A 19,678-nucleotide genomic window follows, 5' to 3' on the forward strand; every position below is an offset into this window, starting at 1 on the left:
GATCACTGAACTGGGGAGTGAGGAGGTCTGATCACTGAACTGGGGAGTGAGCAGGTCTCATCACCGAGTCTGGGGAGTGAGGAAGTCTGATCATTGAGCCCGGGGATTGAGGAGGTATGATCACTGAGCCCGGGGAGTGATGAGGTCTGATCTCTTGGCCCGGGGAGTGAGGAAGTCCGATCACAGAGCCCGGGGAGTGATGAGGTCTGATCATTAAACTGGGGAGTGAGGAGCTCTGATCATTGAACTGGGGAGTGAGGAGGTTTGATCACTGGGCCCAGGGAGTGAGGAGGTCTGATCACTGAAACGGGGAGTGAGGAAGTCTGATCACTGAGCCCGGGGAGTGAGGAGGTCTGATCATTGAACCGGGGAGTGAGGTGGTCAGATCACTGAGCCCGGGGAATGAGGAGGTCTGATCCTTGAACCGGGGAGTGAGGCGGTCTGATCACAGAGCCCCAGGAGTGGGGAGGTCAGATCACTGAACTGGGGAGTGAGGAGGTCTGATCACTGAACCAGGGGAGTGAGGAGGTCTCATCATTGAACTGGGGAGTGAGGAGGTCTGATCACTGAGCCCGGGGAGTGAGGAGGTCTGATCATTGAATCGGGGAGTGAGGAGGTCAGATCACTGAGCCCGGGGAGTGAGGAGGTCTGATCATTGAACGGGGGAGTGAGCAGGTCACATCACCGAGTCCGGGGAGTGAGGAAGTCTGATCATGGAGCTCGGGGAGTGAGGAGGTCTGATCATAGAACTGGGCAGTGAGGAGGTCTGATCATTGAACTGGGGAGTGTGGAGTTCAGATCACTGAGCCCGGGGAGTGAGGAGGTCTGATCACTGAGCACTGGGAGTGAGCAGGTCTGATCACTTAACCGGGGAGTGAGGAGTTCTGATCATTGAAGCGGGGAATGAGGAGGTCCGATCACTGAACTGGGGAGTGAGGAGGTCTGAGCATTGAACTGGGGAGTGAGGAGGTCTGTTCACTGAGCCCGGGGAGTGAGGAGGTCTGATCACTGAGCCCGGGGAGTGAGGAGGTCTGATCACTGAACTGGGGAGTGAGGAGCTCTGGACATTGAACTGGGGAGTGAGGACGTCTGATCACTGAGCCCGGGGAGTGAGGAGGTCTGATCATTGAACTGGGGAGTGAGGACGTCTGATCACTGAGCCCGGGGAGTGAGGAGGTCTGATCACAGAACTGGGGCGTGAGGAGCCCTGGACATTGAACTGGGGAGTGAGGACGTCTGCTCACTGGGCCCGGGGAGTGAGGAGGTGTCATCATTGAATCGGGGAGTGAGGAGGTCTCATCATTGAACCGGGGAGTGAGGAGCTCTGATCACAAAGCCCCAGGAGTGAGGAGCTCTGATCACTGAGCCCGGGGCGTGAGGAGGTCTGATCATTGAACTGGGGACTGGGGAGGGCTGATCACTGAAGCAGGGTGTGAGGAGGTCTGATCATTGAACGTGGGAGTGAGCAGGTCACATCACCGAGTCCGGGGAGTGAGGAAGTCTGATCATGGAGCTCGGGGAGTGAGGAGGTCTGATCATAGAACTGGGCAGTGAGGAGGTCTGATTATTGAACTGGGGAGTGTGGAGTTCAGATCACTGAGCCCGGGGAGTGAGGAGGTCTGATCACTGAGCACTGGGAGTGAGCAGGTCTGATCACTGATCCCGGGGAGTGAGGAAGTGTGATCACTGAGCCCGGGGAGTGAGGAGGTCTGATCATTGAACGGGGGAGTGAGCAGGTCTCATCACCTAGTCCGGGGAGTGCGGAAGTCTGATCATGGAGCTCGGGGAGTGAGGAGGTCTGATCATAGAACTGGGGAGTGAGGAGGTCTGATCATTGAACTGGGGAGTGTGGAGTTCAGATCACTGAGCCCGGGGAGTGAGGAGGTCTGATCACTGAGCACTGGGAGTGAGCAGGTCTGATCACTGAACCGGGGAGTGAGGAGTTCTGATCATTGAAGCGGGGAATGAGGAGGTCTGATCACTGAACTGGGGAGTGAGGAGGTCTGAGCATTGAACTGGGGAGTAAGGAGGTCTGATCACTGAGCCCTGGGAGTGAGGAGTTCTGATCATTGAAGCGGGGAATGAGGAGGTCTGATCACTGAACTGGGGAGTGAGGAGGTCTGAGCATTGAACTGGGGAGTAAGGAGGTCTGATCACTGAACCGGGGAGTGAGGAGTTCTGATCATTGAAGCGGGGAATGAGGAGGTCTGATCACTGAACTGGGGAGTGAGGAGGTCTCATCATTGAACTGGGGAGTAAGGAGGTCTGATCACTGAGCCCTGGGAGTGAGGAGGTCTGATCATTGAACCGGGGAGTGAGGTCGTCAGATCACTGAGCCCGGGGAATGAGGAGGTCTGATCATTGAACCGGGGAGTGAGGAGGTCTCATCATTGAACTGGGGAGTAAGGAGGTCTGATCACTGAGCCCTGGGAGTGAGGAAGTCTGATCATTGAACCGGGGAATGAGGCGGTCTGATCATTGAACCGGGGAGTGAGGAGGTCTGATCACTGAGCCCAGGGAGTGAGGAGGTCTGATCACTGAACTGGGGAGTGAGGAGGTCTGATTATTGAACTGGGGAATGAGGAGATCTGATCAATGGTCCTGGGGAGTGAGGATGTCTGATCACGGAGCCCGAGGAGTGAGGAGGTCTGATCACTGGGCCCGGGGAGTGAGGATGTCTGATAACTGAGACCGGGGAGTGAGGAAATCTGATCACTGAGCCCGGGGAGTGAGGAGGTCTGATCAGTGGGCCCGGGGAGTGAGGATGTCTGTTCACTGAGCCCCGGGAGTGAGCAGGTCTGATCACTGAGCCCAGGGAGTGATGAGGTCTGATCACTGAGCCCAGGGAGTGATGAGGTCTGATCACTGAGCCCGGGGAGTGAGGAAGTGTGATCACTGAGCCCGGGGAGTGAGGAGGTCTGATCATTGAACGGGGGAGTGAGCAGGTCTCATCACCGAGTCCGGGGAGTGAGGAAGTCTGATCATGCAGCTCGGGGAGTGAGGAGGTCTGATCATTGAACTGGGGAGTGAGGAGTTCAGATCACTGAGCCTGGGGAGTGAGGAGGTCTGATCACTGAGCACGGGGAGTGAGCAGGACTGATCACTGAACAAGGGAGTGAGGAGTTCTGATCATTGAAGCGGGGAATGAGGAGGTCTGATCACTGAACTGGGGAGTGAGGAGTTCAGATTATTGAACTGGGGAGTGAGCAGGTCTCATCACCGAGCCTGGGGAGTGAGGAAGTCTGATCATTGAGCCCGGGGATTGAGGAGGTATGATAACTGAGCCCGGGGATTGAGGAGGTCTGATCTCTTGGCCCGGGGAGTGAGGAAGTCCGATCACAGAGCCCGGGGAGTGAGGAGGTCTGATCTCTTGGCCCGGGGAGTGAGGAAGTCCGATCACAGAGCCCGGGGAGTGAGGAGGTCTGATCATTGAACTGGGGAGTGAGGAGCTCTGATCATTGAACTGGGGAGTGAGGAGGTCTGATAACTGAAACGGGGAGTGAGGAGGTGTCATCATTGAATCGGCGAGTGAGGAGGTCTGATCACTGAGCCCGGCGAATGAGGAAGTCTGATCTCTGAGCCCGGGGAGTGAGGAGGTCTGATCACTGAGCCCGGGGAGTGAGGAGATCTGATCATTGAACTGGGGAATGAGGAGGTCTGATCATTGAACCCGGGGAGTGAGGAGGTCTGATCACTGAGCCCGGGGAGTGAGGAGGTCTGATCACTGAGCCCGGGGAGTGAGGAGGTCTGATCACTGGGCCTGGGGAGTGAGGAAGTCTGATCACTGAGCCCGGGGAGTGAGGAAGTCTGATCATTGAACCGGGGAGTGAGGAGGTCAGATCACTGAGCCCGGGGAGTGAGGAGGTCTGATCACTGAGTCCGGGGAGTGAGGAGGTCTGATCACTGGGCCTGGGGAGTGAGGAAGTCTGATCACTGGGCCTGGGGAGTGAGGAAGTCTGATCACTGAGCCCGGGTATTGAGGAGGTCTGATCACTGAGCCCGGGGAGTGATGAGGTCTGATCACTGAGCCCAGGGAGTGAGGAGGTCTGATAATTGAACTGGGGAATGAGGAGATCTGATCAATGGTCCTGGGGAGTGAGGATGTCTGATCACGGAGCCCGAGGAGTGAGGAGGTCTGATCACTGGGCCCGGGGAGTGAGGACGTCTGATCACTGGGCCCGGGGAGTGAGGAGGTGTCATCATTGAACCGGGAGGTGAGGAGCTCTGATCACTGAGCCCCAGGAGTGAGGAGGTCTGATCACTGAGCCCAGGGAGTGAGGAGGTCTGCTAATTGAACCGGGGAGTGAGGAAGTCTGATCATTGTAACGGGGAGTGAGGAGGTCTGATCATTGAACCGGTGAGTGAGGAGCTCTGATCACTGAGCCCGGGAGTGAGGAGGTCTGATCACTGAACTGGGGAGTGAGGAGGTCTGATCACTGAACTGGGGAGTGAGCAGGTCTCATCACCGAGTCTGGGGAGTGAGGAAGTCTGATCATTGAGCCCGGGGATTGAGGAGGTATGATCACTGAGCCCGGGGAGTGATGAGGTCTGATCTCTTGGCCCGGGGAGTGAGGAAGTCCGATCACAGAGCCCGGGGAGTGATGAGGTCTGATCATTAAACTGAGGAGTGAGGAGCTCTGATCATTGAACTGGGGAGTGAGGAGGTTTGATCACTGGGCCCAGGGAGTGAGGAGGTCTGATCACTGAAACGGGGAGTGAGGAAGTCTGATCACTGAGCCCGGGTATTGAGGAGGTCTGATCACTGAGCCCAGGGAGTGAGGAGGTCTGATCACTGAGCCCGGGGAATGCGGTAGTCTGATGTCTGAGCCCGGGGAGTGAGAAGGTCTGATCATTGAACCCGGGGAGTGAGGAGGTCTGATCATTGAACTGGGGAGTAAGGAGGTCTGATCACTGAGCCCTGGGAGTGAGGAAGTCTGATCATTGAACCGGGGAATGAGGAGGTCTCATCATTGAAACGGGGAGTGAGGAGCTCTGATCACAAAGCCCCAGGATTGAGGAGGTCTGATCACTGAGCCCGGGGAGTGAGAAGGTCTGATCATTGAACCCGGGGAGTGAGGAGGTCTGATTATTGAACTGGGGAATGAGGAGGTCTGATCACTGAACCGGGGAGTGAGGAGGTCTCATCATTGAACTGGGGAGTAAGGAGGTCTGATCACTGAGCCCTGGGAGTGAGGAGGTCTGATCATTGAACCGGGGAGTGAGGTCGTCAGATCACTGAGCCCGGGGAATGAGGAGGTCTGATCATTGAACCGGGGAGTGAGGAGGTCTCATCATTGAACTGGGGAGTAAGGAGGTCTGATCACTGAGCCCTGGGAGTGAGGAAGTCTGATCATTGAACCGGGGAATGAGGAGGTCTGATCATTGAACCGGGGAGTGAGGATGTCTGATCACTGAACTGGGGAGTGAGGAGGTCTGATTATTGAACTGGGGAATGAGGAGATCTGATCAATGGTCCTGGGGAGTGAGGATGTCTGATCACGGAGCCCGAGGAGTGAGGAGGTCTGATCACTGGGCCCGGGGAGTGAGGATGTCTGATAACTGAGACCGGGGAGTGAGGAAATCTGATCACTGAGCCCGGGGAGTGAGGAGGTCTGATCAGTGGGCCCGGGGAGTGAGGATGTCTGTTCACTGATCCCCGGGAGTGAGCAGGTCTGATCACTGAGCCCAGGGAGTGATGAGGTCTGATCACTGAGCCCGGGGAGTGAGGAAGTGTGATCACTGAGCCCGGGGAGTGAGGAGGTCTGATCATTGAACGGGGGAGTGAGCAGGTCTCATCACCGAGTCCGGGGAGTGAGGAAGTCTGATCATGCAGCTCGGGGAGTGAGGAGGTCTGATCATTGAACTGGGGAGTGAGGAGTTCAGATCACTGAGCCTGGGGAGTGAGGAGGTCTGATCACTGAGCACGGGGAGTGAGCAGGACTGATCACTGAACAAGGGAGTGAGGAGTTCTGATCATTGAAGCAGGGAATGAGGAGGTCTGATCACTGAACTGGGGCGTGAGGAGCTCTGGACATTGAACTGGGGAGTGAGGACCTCTGATCACTGGGCCCGGGGAGTGAGGAGGTGTCATCATTGAACGGGGGAGTGAGGAGCTCTGATCACAAAGCCCCAGGAGTGAGGAGGTCTGATCACTGAGCCCGGGGCGTGAGGAGGTCTGATCATTGAACTGGGGAGTGAGGAGCTCTGATCATTGAACTAGGGAGTGAGGCGGTCTGATCATTGAACCGGGGAGTGAGGAGGTTTGATCACTGAGCCCAGGGAGTGAGGAGGTCTGATCACTGAACTGGGGAGTGAGGAGGTCTGATAATTGAACTGGGGCATGAGGAGATCTGATCAATGGTCCTGGGGAGTGAGGATGTCTGATCACGGAGCCCGAGGAGTGAGGAGGTCTGATCACTAGGCCCGGGGAGTGAGGAGGTCTGATCACTGGGCCCGGGGAGTGAGGAGGTCTGATCACTGGGCCCGGGGAGTGAGGAGGTCTGATCACTGGGCCCGGGGAGTGAGGAGGTATGATCATTGAACCGGGAGGTGAGGAGCTCTGATCACTGAGCCCCAGGAGTGAGGAGGTCTGATCACTGGGCCCGGGGAGTGAGGAGGTCTGATCACTGGGCCCGGGGAGTGAGGAGGTATGATCATTGAACCGGGAGGTGAGGAGCTCTGATCACTGAGCCCCAGGAGTGAGGAGGTCTGATCACTGAGCCCAGGGAGTGAGGAGGTCTGCTAATTGAACCGGGGAGTGAGGAAGTCTGATCATTGAACCGGTGAGTGAGGAGCTCTGATCACTGAGCCCGGGAGTGAGGAGGTCTGATCACTGAACTGGGGAGTGAGGAGGTCTGATCACTGAACTGGGGAGTGAGCAGGTCTCATCACCGAGTCTGGGGAGTGAGGAAGTCTGATCATTGAGCCCGGGGATTGAGGAGGTATGATCACTGAGCCCGGGGAGTGATGAGGTCTGATCTCTTGGCCCGGGGAGTGAGGAAGTCCGATCACAGAGCCCGGGGAGTGATGAGGTCTGATCATTAAACTGGGGAGTGAGGAGCTCTGATCATTGAACTGGGGAGTGAGGAGGTTTGATCACTGGGCCCAGGGAGTGAGGAGGTCTGATCACTGAAACGGGGAGTGAGGAAGTCTGATCACTGAGCCCGGGTGTTGAGGAGGTCTGATCACTGAGCCCAGGGAGTGAGGAGGTCTGATCACTGAGCCCGGGGAATGCGGTAGTCTGATGTCTGAGCCCGGGGAGTGAGAAGGTCTGATCATTGAACCCGGGGAGTGAGGAGGTCTGATCATTGAACAGGGGAGTAAGGAGGTCTGATCACTGAGCCCTGGGAGTGAGGAAGTCTGATCATTGAACCGGGGAATGAGGAGGTCTCATCATTGAAACGGGGAGTGAGGAGCTCTGATCACAAAGCCCCAGGAGTGAGGAGGTCTGATCACTGAGCCCGGGGAGTGAGAAGGTCTGATCATTGAACCCGGGGAGTGAGGAGGTCTGATTATTGAACTGGGGAATGAGGAGGTCTGATCACTGAACCGGGGAGTGAGGAGGTCTCATCATTGAACTGGGGAGTAAGGAGGTCTGATCACTGAGCCCTGGGAGTGAGGAGGTCTGATCATTGAACCGGGGAGTGAGGTCGTCAGATCACTGAGCCCGGGGAATGAGGAGGTCTGATCATTGAACCGGGGAGTGAGGAAGTCTGATCATTGAACCGGGGAATGAGGCGGTCTGATCATTGAACCGGGGAGTGAGGAGGTCTGATCACTGAACTGGGGAGTGAGGAGGTCTGATTATTGAACTGGGGAATGAGGAGATCTGATCAATGGTCCTGGGGAGTGAGGATGTCTGATCACGGAGCCCGAGGAGTGAGGAGGTCTGATCACTGGGCCCGGGGAGTGAGGATGTCTGATAACTGAGACCGGGGAGTGAGGAAATCTGATCACTGAGCCCGGGGAGTGAGGAGGTCTGATCAGTGGGCCCGGGGAGTGAGGATGTCTGTTCACTGATCCCCGGGAGTGAGCAGGTCTGATCACTGAGCCCAGGGAGTGATGAGGTCTGATCACTGAGCCCGGGGAGTGAGGAAGTGTGATCACTGAGCCCGGGGAGTGAGGAGGTCTGATCATTGAACGGGGGAGTGAGCAGGTCTCATCACCGAGTCCGGGGAGTGAGGAAGTCTGATCATGGAGCTCGGGGAGTGAGGAGGTCTGATCATTGAACTGGGGAGTGAGGAGTTCAGATCACTGAGCCTGGGGAGTGAGGAGGTCTGATCACTGAGCACGGGGAGTGAGCAGGACTGATCACTGAACAAGGGAGTGAGGAGTTCTGATCATTGAAGCAGGGAATGAGGAGGTCTGATCACTGAACTGGGGCGTGAGGAGCTCTGGACATTGAACTGGGGAGTGAGGACCTCTGATCACTGGGCCCGGGGAGTGAGGAGGTGTCATCATTGAATCGGGGAGTGAGGAGGTCTCATCATTGAACGGGGGAGTGAGGAGCTCTGATCACAAAGCCCCAGGAGTGAGGAGGTCTGATCACTGAGCCCGGGGCGTGAGGAGGTCTGATCATTGAACTGGGGAGTGAGGAGCTCTGATCATTGAACTAGGGACTGAGGAGGTCTGATCACTGAAGCGGGGAGTGAGGAGGTCTGATCATTGAGCCCGGGGAGTGAGGAGGTCTGATAACTGAACTGGGGAGTGAGGAGGTCTGATAATTGAATCGGGGAGTGAGAAGGTCTGATCATTGAACCCGGGGAGTGAGGAAGTCTGATCACTGAGCCCAGGGAGTGAGGAGGTCTGATCACTGAACTGGGGAGTGAGGAGGTCTGATAATTGAACTGGGGAATGAGGAGATCTGATCAATGGTCCTGGGGAGTGAGGATGTCTGATCACGGAGCCCGAGGAGTGAGGAGGTCTGATCACTGGGCCCGGGGAGTGAGGACGTCTGATCACTGGGCCCGGGGAGTGAGGACGTCTGATCACTGGGCCCGGGGAGTGAGGAGGTATGATCACTGGGCCCGGGGAGTGAGGAGGTATGATCATTGAAGCGGGAGGTGAGGAGCTCTGATCACTGAGCCCCAGGAGTGAGGAGGTCTGATCACTGAGCCCAGGGAGTGAGGAGGTCTGCTAATTGAACCGGGGAGTGAGGAGGTCTGATCATTGAACCGGTGAGTGAGGAGCTCTGATCACTGAGCCCGGGAGTGAGGAGGTCTGATCACTGAACTGGGGAGTGAGGAGGTCTGATCACTGAACTGGGGAGTGAGCAGGTCTCATCACCGAGTCTGGGGAGTGAGGAAGTCTGATAATTGAGCCCGGGGATTGAGGAGGTATGATCACTGAGCCCGGGGAGTGATGAGGTCTGATCTCTTGGCCCGGGGAGTGAGGAAGTCCGATCACAGAGCCCGGGGAGTGATGAGGTCTGATCATTAAACTGGGGAGTGAGGAGCTCTGATCATTGAACTGGGGAGTGAGGAGGTTTGATCACTGGGCCCAGGGAGTGAGGAGGTCTGATCACTGAAACGGGGAGTGAGGAAGTCTGATCACTGAGCCCGGGGAGTGAGGAGGTCTGATCATTGAACCGGGGAGTGAGGTGGTCAGATCACTGAGCCCGGGGAATGAGGAGGTCTGATCCTTGAACCGGGGAGTGAGGCGGTCTGATCACAGAGCCCCAGGAGTGGGGAGGTCAGATCACTGAACTGGGGAGTGAGGAGGTCTGATCACTGAACCAGGGGAGTGAGGAGGTCTCATCATTGAACTGGGGAGTGAGGAGGTCTGATCACTGAGCCCGGGGAGTGAGGAGGTCTGATCATTGAATCGGGGAGTGAGGAGGTCAGATCACTGAGCCCGGGGAGTGAGGAGGTCTGATCATTGAACGGGGGAGTGAGCAGGTCACATCACCGAGTCCGGGGAGTGAGGAAGTCTGATCATGGAGCTCGGGGAGTGAGGAGGTCTGATCATAGAACTGGGCAGTGAGGAGGTCTGATCATTGAACTGGGGAGTGTGGAGTTCAGATCACTGAGCCCGGGGAGTGAGGAGGTCTGATCACTGAGCACTGGGAGTGAGCAGGTCTGATCACTTAACCGGGGAGTGAGGAGTTCTGATCATTGAAGCGGGGAATGAGGAGGTCCGATCACTGAACTGGGGAGTGAGGAGGTCTGAGCATTGAACTGGGGAGTGAGGAGGTCTGTTCACTGAGCCCGGGGAGTGAGGAGGTCTGATCACTGAGCCCGCGGAGTGAGGAGGTCTGATCACTGAACTGGGGAGTGAGGAGCTCTGGACATTGAACTGGGGAGTGAGGACGTCTGATCACTGAGCCCGGGGAGTGAGGAGGTCTGATCATTGAACTGGGGAGTGAGGACGTCTGATCACTGAGCCCGGGGAGTGAGGAGGTCTGATCACAGAACTGGGGCGTGAGGAGCCCTGGACATTGAACTGGGGAGTGAGGACGTCTGCTCACTGGGCCCGGGGAGTGAGGAGGTGTCATCATTGAATCGGGGAGTGAGGAGGTCTCATCATTGAACCGGGGAGTGAGGAGCTCTGATCACAAAGCCCCAGGAGTGAGGAGCTCTGATCACTGAGCCCGGGGCGTGAGGAGGTCTGATCATTGAACTGGGGACTGGGGAGGGCTGATCACTGAAGCAGGGAGTGAGGAGGTCTGATCATTGAACGTGGGAGTGAGCAGGTCACATCACCGAGTCCGGGGAGTGAGGAAGTCTGATCATGGAGCTCGGGGAGTGAGGAGGTCTGATCATAGAACTGGGCAGTGAGGAGGTCTGATTATTGAACTGGGGAGTGTGGAGTTCAGATCACTGAGCCCGGGGAGTGAGGAGGTCTGATCACCGAGCACTGGGAGTGAGCAGGTCTGATCACTGATCCCGGGGAGTGAGGAAGTGTGATCACTGAGCCCGGGGAGTGAGGAGGTCTGATCATTGAACGGGGGAGTGAGCAGGTCTCATCACCTAGTCCGGGGAGTGCGGAAGTCTGATCATGGAGCTCGGGGAGTGAGGAGGTCTGATCATAGAACTGGGGAGTGAGGAGGTCTGATCATTGAACTGGGGAGTGTGGAGTTCAGATCACTGAGCCCGGGGAGTGAGGAGGTCTGATCACTGAGCACTGGGAGTGAGCAGGTCTGATCACTGAACCGGGGAGTGAGGAGTTCTGATCATTGAAGCGGGGAATGAGGAGGTCTGATCACTGAACTGGGGAGTGAGGAGGTCTGAGCATTGAACTGGGGAGTAAGGAGGTCTGATCACTGAGCCCTGGGAGTGAGGAGTTCTGATCATTGAAGCGGGGAATGAGGAGGTCTGATCACTGAACTGGGGAGTGAGGAGGTCTGAGCATTGAACTGGGGAGTAAGGAGGTCTGATCACTGAACCGGGGAGTGAGGAGTTCTGATCATTGAAGCGGGGAATGAGGAGGTCTGATCACTGAACTGGGGAGTGAGGAGGTCTCATCATTGAACTGGGGAGTAAGGAGGTCTGATCACTGAGCCCTGGGAGTGAGGAGGTCTGATCATTGAACCGGGGAGTGAGGTCGTCAGATCACTGAGCCCGGGGAATGAGGAGGTCTGATCATTGAACCGGGGAGTGAGGAGGTCTCATCATTGAACTGGGGAGTAAGGAGGTCTGATCACTGAGCCCTGGGAGTGAGGAAGTCTGATCATTGAACCGGGGAATGAGGCGGTCTGATCATTGAACCGGGGAGTGAGGAGGTCTGATCACTGAGCCCAGGGAGTGAGGAGGTCTGATCACTGAACTGGGGAGTGAGGAGGTCTGATTATTGAACTGGGGAATGAGGAGATCTGATCAATGGTCCTGGGGAGTGAGGATGTCTGATCACGGAGCCCGAGGAGTGAGGAGGTCTGATCACTGGGCCCGGGGAGTGAGGATGTCTGATAACTGAGACCGGGGAGTGAGGAAATCTGATCACTGAGCCCGGGGAGTGAGGAGGTCTGATCAGTGGGCCCGGGGAGTGAGGATGTCTGTTCACTGAGCCCCGGGAGTGAGCAGGTCTGATCACTGAGCCCAGGGAGTGATGAGGTCTGATCACTGAGCCCAGGGAGTGATGAGGTCTGATCACTGAGCCCGGGGAGTGAGGAAGTGTGATCACTGAGCCCGGGGAGTGAGGAGGTCTGATCATTGAACGGGGGAGTGAGCAGGTCTCATCACCGAGTCCGGGGAGTGAGGAAGTCTGATCATGCAGCTCGGGGAGTGAGGAGGTCTGATCATTGAACTGGGGAGTGAGGAGTTCAGATCACTGAGCCTGGGGAGTGAGGAGGTCTGATCACTGAGCACGGGGAGTGAGCAGGACTGATCACTGAACAAGGGAGTGAGGAGTTCTGATCATTGAAGCGGGGAATGAGGAGGTCTGATCACTGAACTGGGGAGTGAGGAGTTCAGATTATTGAACTGGGGAGTGAGCAGGTCTCATCACCGAGCCTGGGGAGTGAGGAAGTCTGATCATTGAGCCCGGGGATTGAGGAGGTATGATAACTGAGCCCGGGGATTGAGGAGGTCTGATCTCTTGGCCCGGGGAGTGAGGAAGTCCGATCACAGAGCCCGGGGAGTGAGGAGGTCTGATCTCTTGGCCCGGGGAGTGAGGAAGTCCGATCACAGAGCCCGGGGAGTGAGGAGGTCTGATCATTGAACTGGGGAGTGAGGAGCTCTGATCATTGAACTGGGGAGTGAGGAGGTCTGATAACTGAAACGGGGAGTGAGGAGGTGTCATCATTGAATCGGCGAGTGAGGAGGTCTGATCACTGAGCCCGGCGAATGAGGAAGTCTGATCTCTGAGCCCGGGGAGTGAGGAGGTCTGATCACTGAGCCCGGGGAGTGAGGAGATCTGATCATTGAACTGGGGAATGAGGAGGTCTGATCATTGAACCCGGGGAGTGAGGAGGTCTGATCACTGAGCCCGGGGAGTGAGGAGGTCTGATCACTGAGCCCGGGGAGTGAGGAGGTCTGATCACTGGGCCTGGGGAGTGAGGAAGTCTGATCACTGAGCCCGGGGAGTGAGGAAGTCTGATCATTGAACCGGGGAGTGAGGAGGTCAGATCACTGAGCCCGGGGAGTGAGGAGGTCTGATCACTGAGTCCGGGGAGTGAGGAGGTCTGATCACTGGGCCTGGGGAGTGAGGAAGTCTGATCACTGAGCCCGGGTATTGAGGAGGTCTGATCACTGAGCCCGGGGAGTGATGAGGTCTGATCACTGAGCCCGGGGAGTGAGGAAGTGTGATCACTGAGCCCGGGGAGTGAGGAGGTCTGATCATTGAACGGGGGAGTGAGCAGGTCACATCACCGAGTCCGGGGACTGAGGAAGTCTGATCATGGAGCTCGGGGAGTGAGGAGGTCTGATCATAGAACTGGGGAGTGAGGAGGTCTGATCATTGAACTGGGGAGTGTGGAGTTCAGATCACTGAGCCCGGGAAGTGAGGAGGTCTGATCACTGAGCAATGGGAGTGAGCAGGTCTGATCACTGAACCAGGGAGTGAGCAGTTCTGATCATTGAAGCGGGGAATGAGGAGGTCTGATCACTGAACTGGGGAGTGAGGAGGTCTGATAACTGAGCCCGGGGAGTGAGGAGGTCTGATCACTGAACTGGGGAGTGAGGAGCTCTGGACATTGAACTGGGGAGTGAGGACGTCTGATCACTAAGCCCGGGGAGTGAGGAGGTCTGATCACTGAGCCCGGGGAGTGAGGAGGTCTGATCACTGAACTGGGGCGTGAGGAGCTCTGGACATTGAACTGGGGAGTGAGGACGTCTGATCACTGGGCCCGGGGAGTGAGGAGGTCTGATCATTGAACTGGGGAGTGAGGAGCTCTGATCATTGAACTGTGGACTGAGGAGGTCTGATCACCGAACTGGGGAGTGAGGAGGTCTGATCATAGAGCCCGGGGAGTGAGGAGGTCCCATCACTGAACTGGGGAGAGAGGAGGTCTGATCATTGAACCGGGGAGTGAGGTCGTCAGATCACTGAGCCCGGGGAGTGAGGAGGTCTGATCATTGAACCGGGGAGTGAGGAGGTCTGATCATTGAACCGGGGAGTGAGGAGGTCTGATCATTGAACCGGGGAGTGAGGAGGTCTGATCACTGAGCCCAGGGAGTGAGGAGGTCTGATCACTGAACTGGGGAATGAGGAGGTCTGATTATTGAACTGGGGAGTGAGGAGGTCTGATCATTGAACCGGGGAGTGAGGAGGTCTGATCATTGAACCGGGGAGTGAGGAGGTCTGATCACTGAGCCCAGGGAGTGAGGAGGTCTGATCACTGAACTGGGGAATGAGGAGATCTGATCAATGGTCCTGGGGAGTGAGGATGTCTGATCACGGAGCCCGAGGAGTGAGGAGGTCTGATCACTAGGCCCGGGGAGTGCGGAAGTCTGATAACTGAGCCCGGGGAGTGAGGAAGTCTGATCACTGAGCCCGGGGAGTGAGGAGGTCTGATCATTGAACGGGGGAGTGAGGAGGTCTCATCATTGAACTGGGGAGTAAGGAGGTCTGATCACTGAGCCCGGGGAGTGAGGAGGTCTGATCATTGAACATGGGAGTGAGGTCGTCAGATCACTGAGCCCGGGGAATGAGGAGGTCTGATCATTGAACCGGGGAGTGAGGAGGTCTGATCACTGAGCCCAGGGAGTGAGGAGGTCTGATCACTGAGCCCAGGGAGTGAGGAGGTCTGATTATTGAACTGGAGAATGAGGAGATCTGATCAATGGTCCTGGGGAGTGAGGATGTCTGATCACGGAGCCCGAGGAGTGAGGAGGTCTGATCACTGGGCCCGGAGAGTGAGGACGTCTGATCACTGGGCCCGGGGAGTGAGGAGGTGTCATCATTGAATCGGGGAGTGAGGAGGTCTGATCATTGAACCGGGAGGTGAGGAGCACTGATCACTGAGCCCCAGGAGTGAGGATGTCTGATCACTGAGCCCGGGGAGTGAGGAGGTCTGATAATTGAACCGGGGAGTGAGGAGGTCTGATCATTGAACCGGTGAGTGAGGAGCTCTGATCACTGAGCCCGGGGAGTGAGGAGGTCTGATCACTGAACTGGGGAGTGAGGAGTTCAGATTATTGAACTGGGGAGTGAGCAGGTCTCATCACCGAGCCTGGGGAGTGAGGAAGTCTGATCATTGAGCCCGGGGATTGAGGAGGTATGATCACTGAGCCCAGGGAATGAGGAGGTCTGATCATTGAACCGGGGAGTGAGGAGCTCTGATCACAGAGCCCCAGGAGTGAGGAGGTCTGATCACTGAGCCCTTGGAGTGAGGAGGTCAGATCACTGAACTGGGGAGTGAGGAGGTCTGATCACTGAACCAGGGGAGTGAGGAGGTCTCATCATTGAACTGGGGAGTAAGGAGGTCTGATCACTGAGCCCGGGGAGTGAGGAGGTCTGATCATTGAACATGGGAGTGAGGTCGTCAGATCACTGAGCCCGGGGAATGAGGAGGTCTGATCATTGAACCGGGGAGTGAGGAGCTCTGATCACAGAGCCCTTGGAGTGAGGAGGTCAGATCACTGAACTGGGGAGTGAGGAGGTCTGATCACTGAGCCCTTGGAGTGAGGAGGTCAGATCACTGAACTGGGGAGTGAGGAGGTCTGATCACTGAACCAGGGGAGTGAGGAGGTCTGATCATTGAACCGGGGAGTGAGGAGGTCTGATCATTGAACCGGGGAGTGAGGAGGTCTGATCATTGAACCGTGGAGTGAGGAGTTCTGATCATTGAACCGGGGAGTGAGGAGGTCTGATCATTGAACTGGGGAGTGAGGCGGTCTGATCATTGAACTGCAGAGTGAGGAGGTCTGATCATTGAACTGGGGAGTGAGGAGGTCTGATCACTGAGCCCGGGGAGTGAGGAGGTCTGATCATTGAACTGGGGAGTGAGGAGGTCTGATCATTGAACTGGGGAGTGAGGAGGTCTGATCATTGAACTGGGGAGTGAGGAGGTCTGATCATTGAACTGGGGAGTGAGGAGCTCTGATCATTGAACCGGGGAGTGAGGAGGTTTGATCACTGGGCCCAGGGAGTGAGGAGGTCTGATCACTGAAACGGGGAGTGAGGACGTCTGATCCTTGAGCCCGGGGAGTGAGGAGGTCTGATCATTGAACTGGGGAGTGTGGAGGTCTCATCATTGAACTGGGGAGTAAGGAGGTCTGATCACTGAGCCCTGGGAGTGAGGAGGTCTGATCATTGAACCGGGGAGTGAGGTCGTCAGATCACTGAGCCCGGGGAATGAGGAGGTCTGATCATTAAACCGGGGAGTGAGGAGGTCTGATCATTGAACCGGGGAGTGAGGAGGTCTGATCACTGAGCCCAGGGAGTGAGGAGGTCTGATTATTGAACTGGAGAATGAGGAGATCTGATCAATGGTCCTGGGGAGTGAGGATGTCTGATCACGGAACCCGAGGAGTGAGGAGGTCTGATCACTAGGCCCGGGGAGTGCGCAAGTCTGATAACTGAGCCCGGGGAGTGAGAAAGTCTGATCACTGAGCCCGGGGAGTGAGGAGGTCTGATCATTGAACGGGGGAGTGAGGAGTTCTCATCATTGAACTGGGGAGTAAGGAGGTCTGATCACTGAGCCCGGGGAGTGAGGAGGTCTGATCATTGAACATGGGAGTGAGGTCGTCAGATCACTTAGCCCGGGGAATGAGGAGGTCTGATCATTGAACCGGGGAGTGAGGCGGTCTGATCATTGAACCGTGGAGTGAGGAGGTCTGATCACTGAGCCCAGGGAGTGAGGAGGTCTGATCACTGAGCCCAGGGAGTGAGGAGGTCTGATCACTGGGCCCGGGGAGTGAGGAGGTGTCATCATTGAATCGGGGAGTGAGGAGTTCTGATCACTGGGCCCGGGGAGTGAGCAGGTCTGATCATTGAACCGGGAGGTGAGGAGCACTGATCACTGAGCCCCAGGAGTAAGGATGTCTGATCACTGAGCCCGGGGAGTGAGGAGGTCTGATAATTGAACCGGGGAGTGAGGAGGTCTGATCATTGAACCGGGGAGTGAGGAGGTCTGATCATTGAACCGGTGAGTGAGGAGCTCTGATCACTGAGCCCGGGGAGTGAGGAGGTCTGATCACTGAACTGGGGAGTGAGGAGTTCAGATTATTGAACTGGGGAGTGAGCAGGTCTCATCACCGAGCCTGGGGAGTGAGGAAGTCTGATCATTGAGCCCGGGGATTGAGGAGGTATGATCACTGAGCCCAGGGAATGAGGAGGTCTGATCATTGAACCGGGGAGTGAGGAGGTCTGATCATTGAACCGGGGAGTGAGGAGCTCTGATCACAGAGCCCCAGGAGTGGGGAGGTCTGATCACTGAGCCCTTGGAGTGAGGAGGTCAGATCACTGAACTGGGGAGTGAGGAGGTCTGATCACTGAACCAGGGGAGTGAGGAGGTCTCATCATTGAACTGGGGAGTGAGGAGGTCTGATCACTGAGCCCGGGGAGTGAGGAGGTCTGATCATTGAACCGGGGAGTGAGGAGGTCAGATCACTGAGCCCGGGGAATGAGGAGGTCTGATCATTGAACCGTGGAGTGAGGAGGTCTGATCATTGAACTGGGGAGTGAGGCGGTCTGATCATTGAACCGGGGAGTGAGGAGCTCTGAACACAAAGCCACAGGAGTGAGGAGGTCTGATCACTGAGCCCGGGGAGTGAGGAGGTCTGATCATTGAACTGGGGAGTGAGGAGCTCTGATCATTGAACTGGGGAGTGAGGAGGTTTGATCATTGAACCGGGGAGTGAGGAGCTCTGATCACAAAGCCACAGGAGTGAGGAGGTCTGATCACTGAGCCCGGGGAGTGAGGAGGTCTGATCATTGAACTGGGGAGTGAGGAGCTCTGATCATTGAACCTGGGAGTGAGGAGGTTTGATCACTGGGCCCAAGGAGTGAGGAAGTCTGATCACTGAAACGGGGAGTGAGGACGTCTGATCCTTGAGCCCGGGTAGTGAGGAGGTCTGATAACTGAACTGGGGAGTGAGGAGGTGTCATCATTGAATCGGGGAGTGAGGAGGTCTGATCACTGAGCCCGGGGAGTGAGGAGGTCTGATCACTGAGCCCGGGGAATGAGGAAGTCTGATCTCTGAGCCCAGGGAGTGAGAAGGTCTGATCATTGAACCCGGGGAGTGTGGAGGTCTGATCATTGAACCCGGGGAGTGAGGAGGTCTGATCACTGAGCCCGGGGAATGAGGAAGTCTGATCACTGAGCCCGGGGAATGCGGAAGTCTGATGTCTGAGCCCGGGTAGTGAGAAGGTCTGATCATTGAACCCAGGGAGTGAGGAGGTCTGATTATTGAACTGGGGAATGAGGAGGTCTGATCACTGAACCCGGGGAGTGAGGAGGTCTCATCATTGAACTGGGGAGTAAGGAGGTCTGATCACTGAGCCCTGGGAGTGAGGAGGTCTGATCATTGAACCGGGGAGTGAGGTCGTCAGATCACTGAGCCCGGGGAATGAGGAGGTCTGATCATTGAACCGGGGAGTGAGGAGGTCTGATCATTGAACCGGGGAGTGAGGAGGTCTGATCATTGAACCGGGGAGTGAGGATGTCTGATCACTGAACTGGGGAGTGAGGAGGTCTGATTATTGAACTGGGGAATGAGGAGATCTGATCAATGGTCCTGGGGAGTGAGGATGTCTGATCACGGAGCCCGAGGAGTGAGGAGGTCTGATCACTAGGCCCGGGGAGTGCGGAAGTCTGATAACTGAGACCGGGGAGTGAGGAAGTCTGATCACTGAGCCCGGGGAGTGAGGAGGTCTGAGCATTGAACGGGGGAGTGAGGAGGTCTGATCACTGAAATGGGGAGTGAGGAGGTCTGACCACTGGACCCGGGGAGTGAGGAGGTCTGATCATTGAATCGGGGAGTGAGGAGGTCTGATCATTGAACCGGGGAATGAGGAGTTCTGATTATTGAGCCCGGGGAGTGAGGAGGTCTGATCACTGAGCCCGGGGAGTGAGGAGGTCTGATCACTGAACTGGGGAGTGAGGAGGTCTGATCATTGAACATGGGAGTGAGGTCGTCAGATCACTGAGCCCGGGGAATGAGGAGGTCTGATCATTGAACCGGGGAGTGAGGCGGTCTGATCACTGAGCCCAGGGAGTGAGGAGGTCTGATCACTGAGCCCAGGGAGTGAGGAGGTCTGATCACTGAGCCCAGGGAGTGAGGAGGTCTGATCACTGAGCCTGGGGAGTGAGGAGCTCTGATCATTGAACCGTGGAGTGAGGAGGTCTGATCACTGAGCCCAGGGAGTGAGGAGGTCTGATCACTGAGCCCAGGGAGTGAGGAGGTCTGATCACTGAACTGGGGAGTGAGGAGGTCTGATTATTGAACTGGAGAATGAGATCTGATCAATGGTCCTGGGGAGTGAGGATGTCTGATCACGGAGCCCGAGGAGTGAGGAGGTCTGATCACTGGGCCCGGAGAGTGAGGACATCTGATCACTGGGCCCGGAGAGTGAGGAGGTCTGATCACTGGGCCCGGAGAGTGAGGAGGTCTGATCATTGAACCGGGAGGTGAGGAGCACTGATCACTGAGCCCCAGGAGTGAGGATGTCTGATCACTGAGCCCGGGGAGTGAGGAGGTCTGATAATTGAACTGGGGAGTGAGGAGGTCTGATCATTGAACCGGTGAGTGAGGAGCTCTGATCACTGAGCCCGGGGAGTGAGGAGGTCTGATCACTGAAC

Source organism: Heterodontus francisci, chromosome 4 (assembly GCF_036365525.1).
Source record: "Heterodontus francisci isolate sHetFra1 chromosome 4, sHetFra1.hap1, whole genome shotgun sequence".
NCBI lineage: Eukaryota > Metazoa > Chordata > Chondrichthyes > Heterodontiformes > Heterodontidae > Heterodontus > Heterodontus francisci.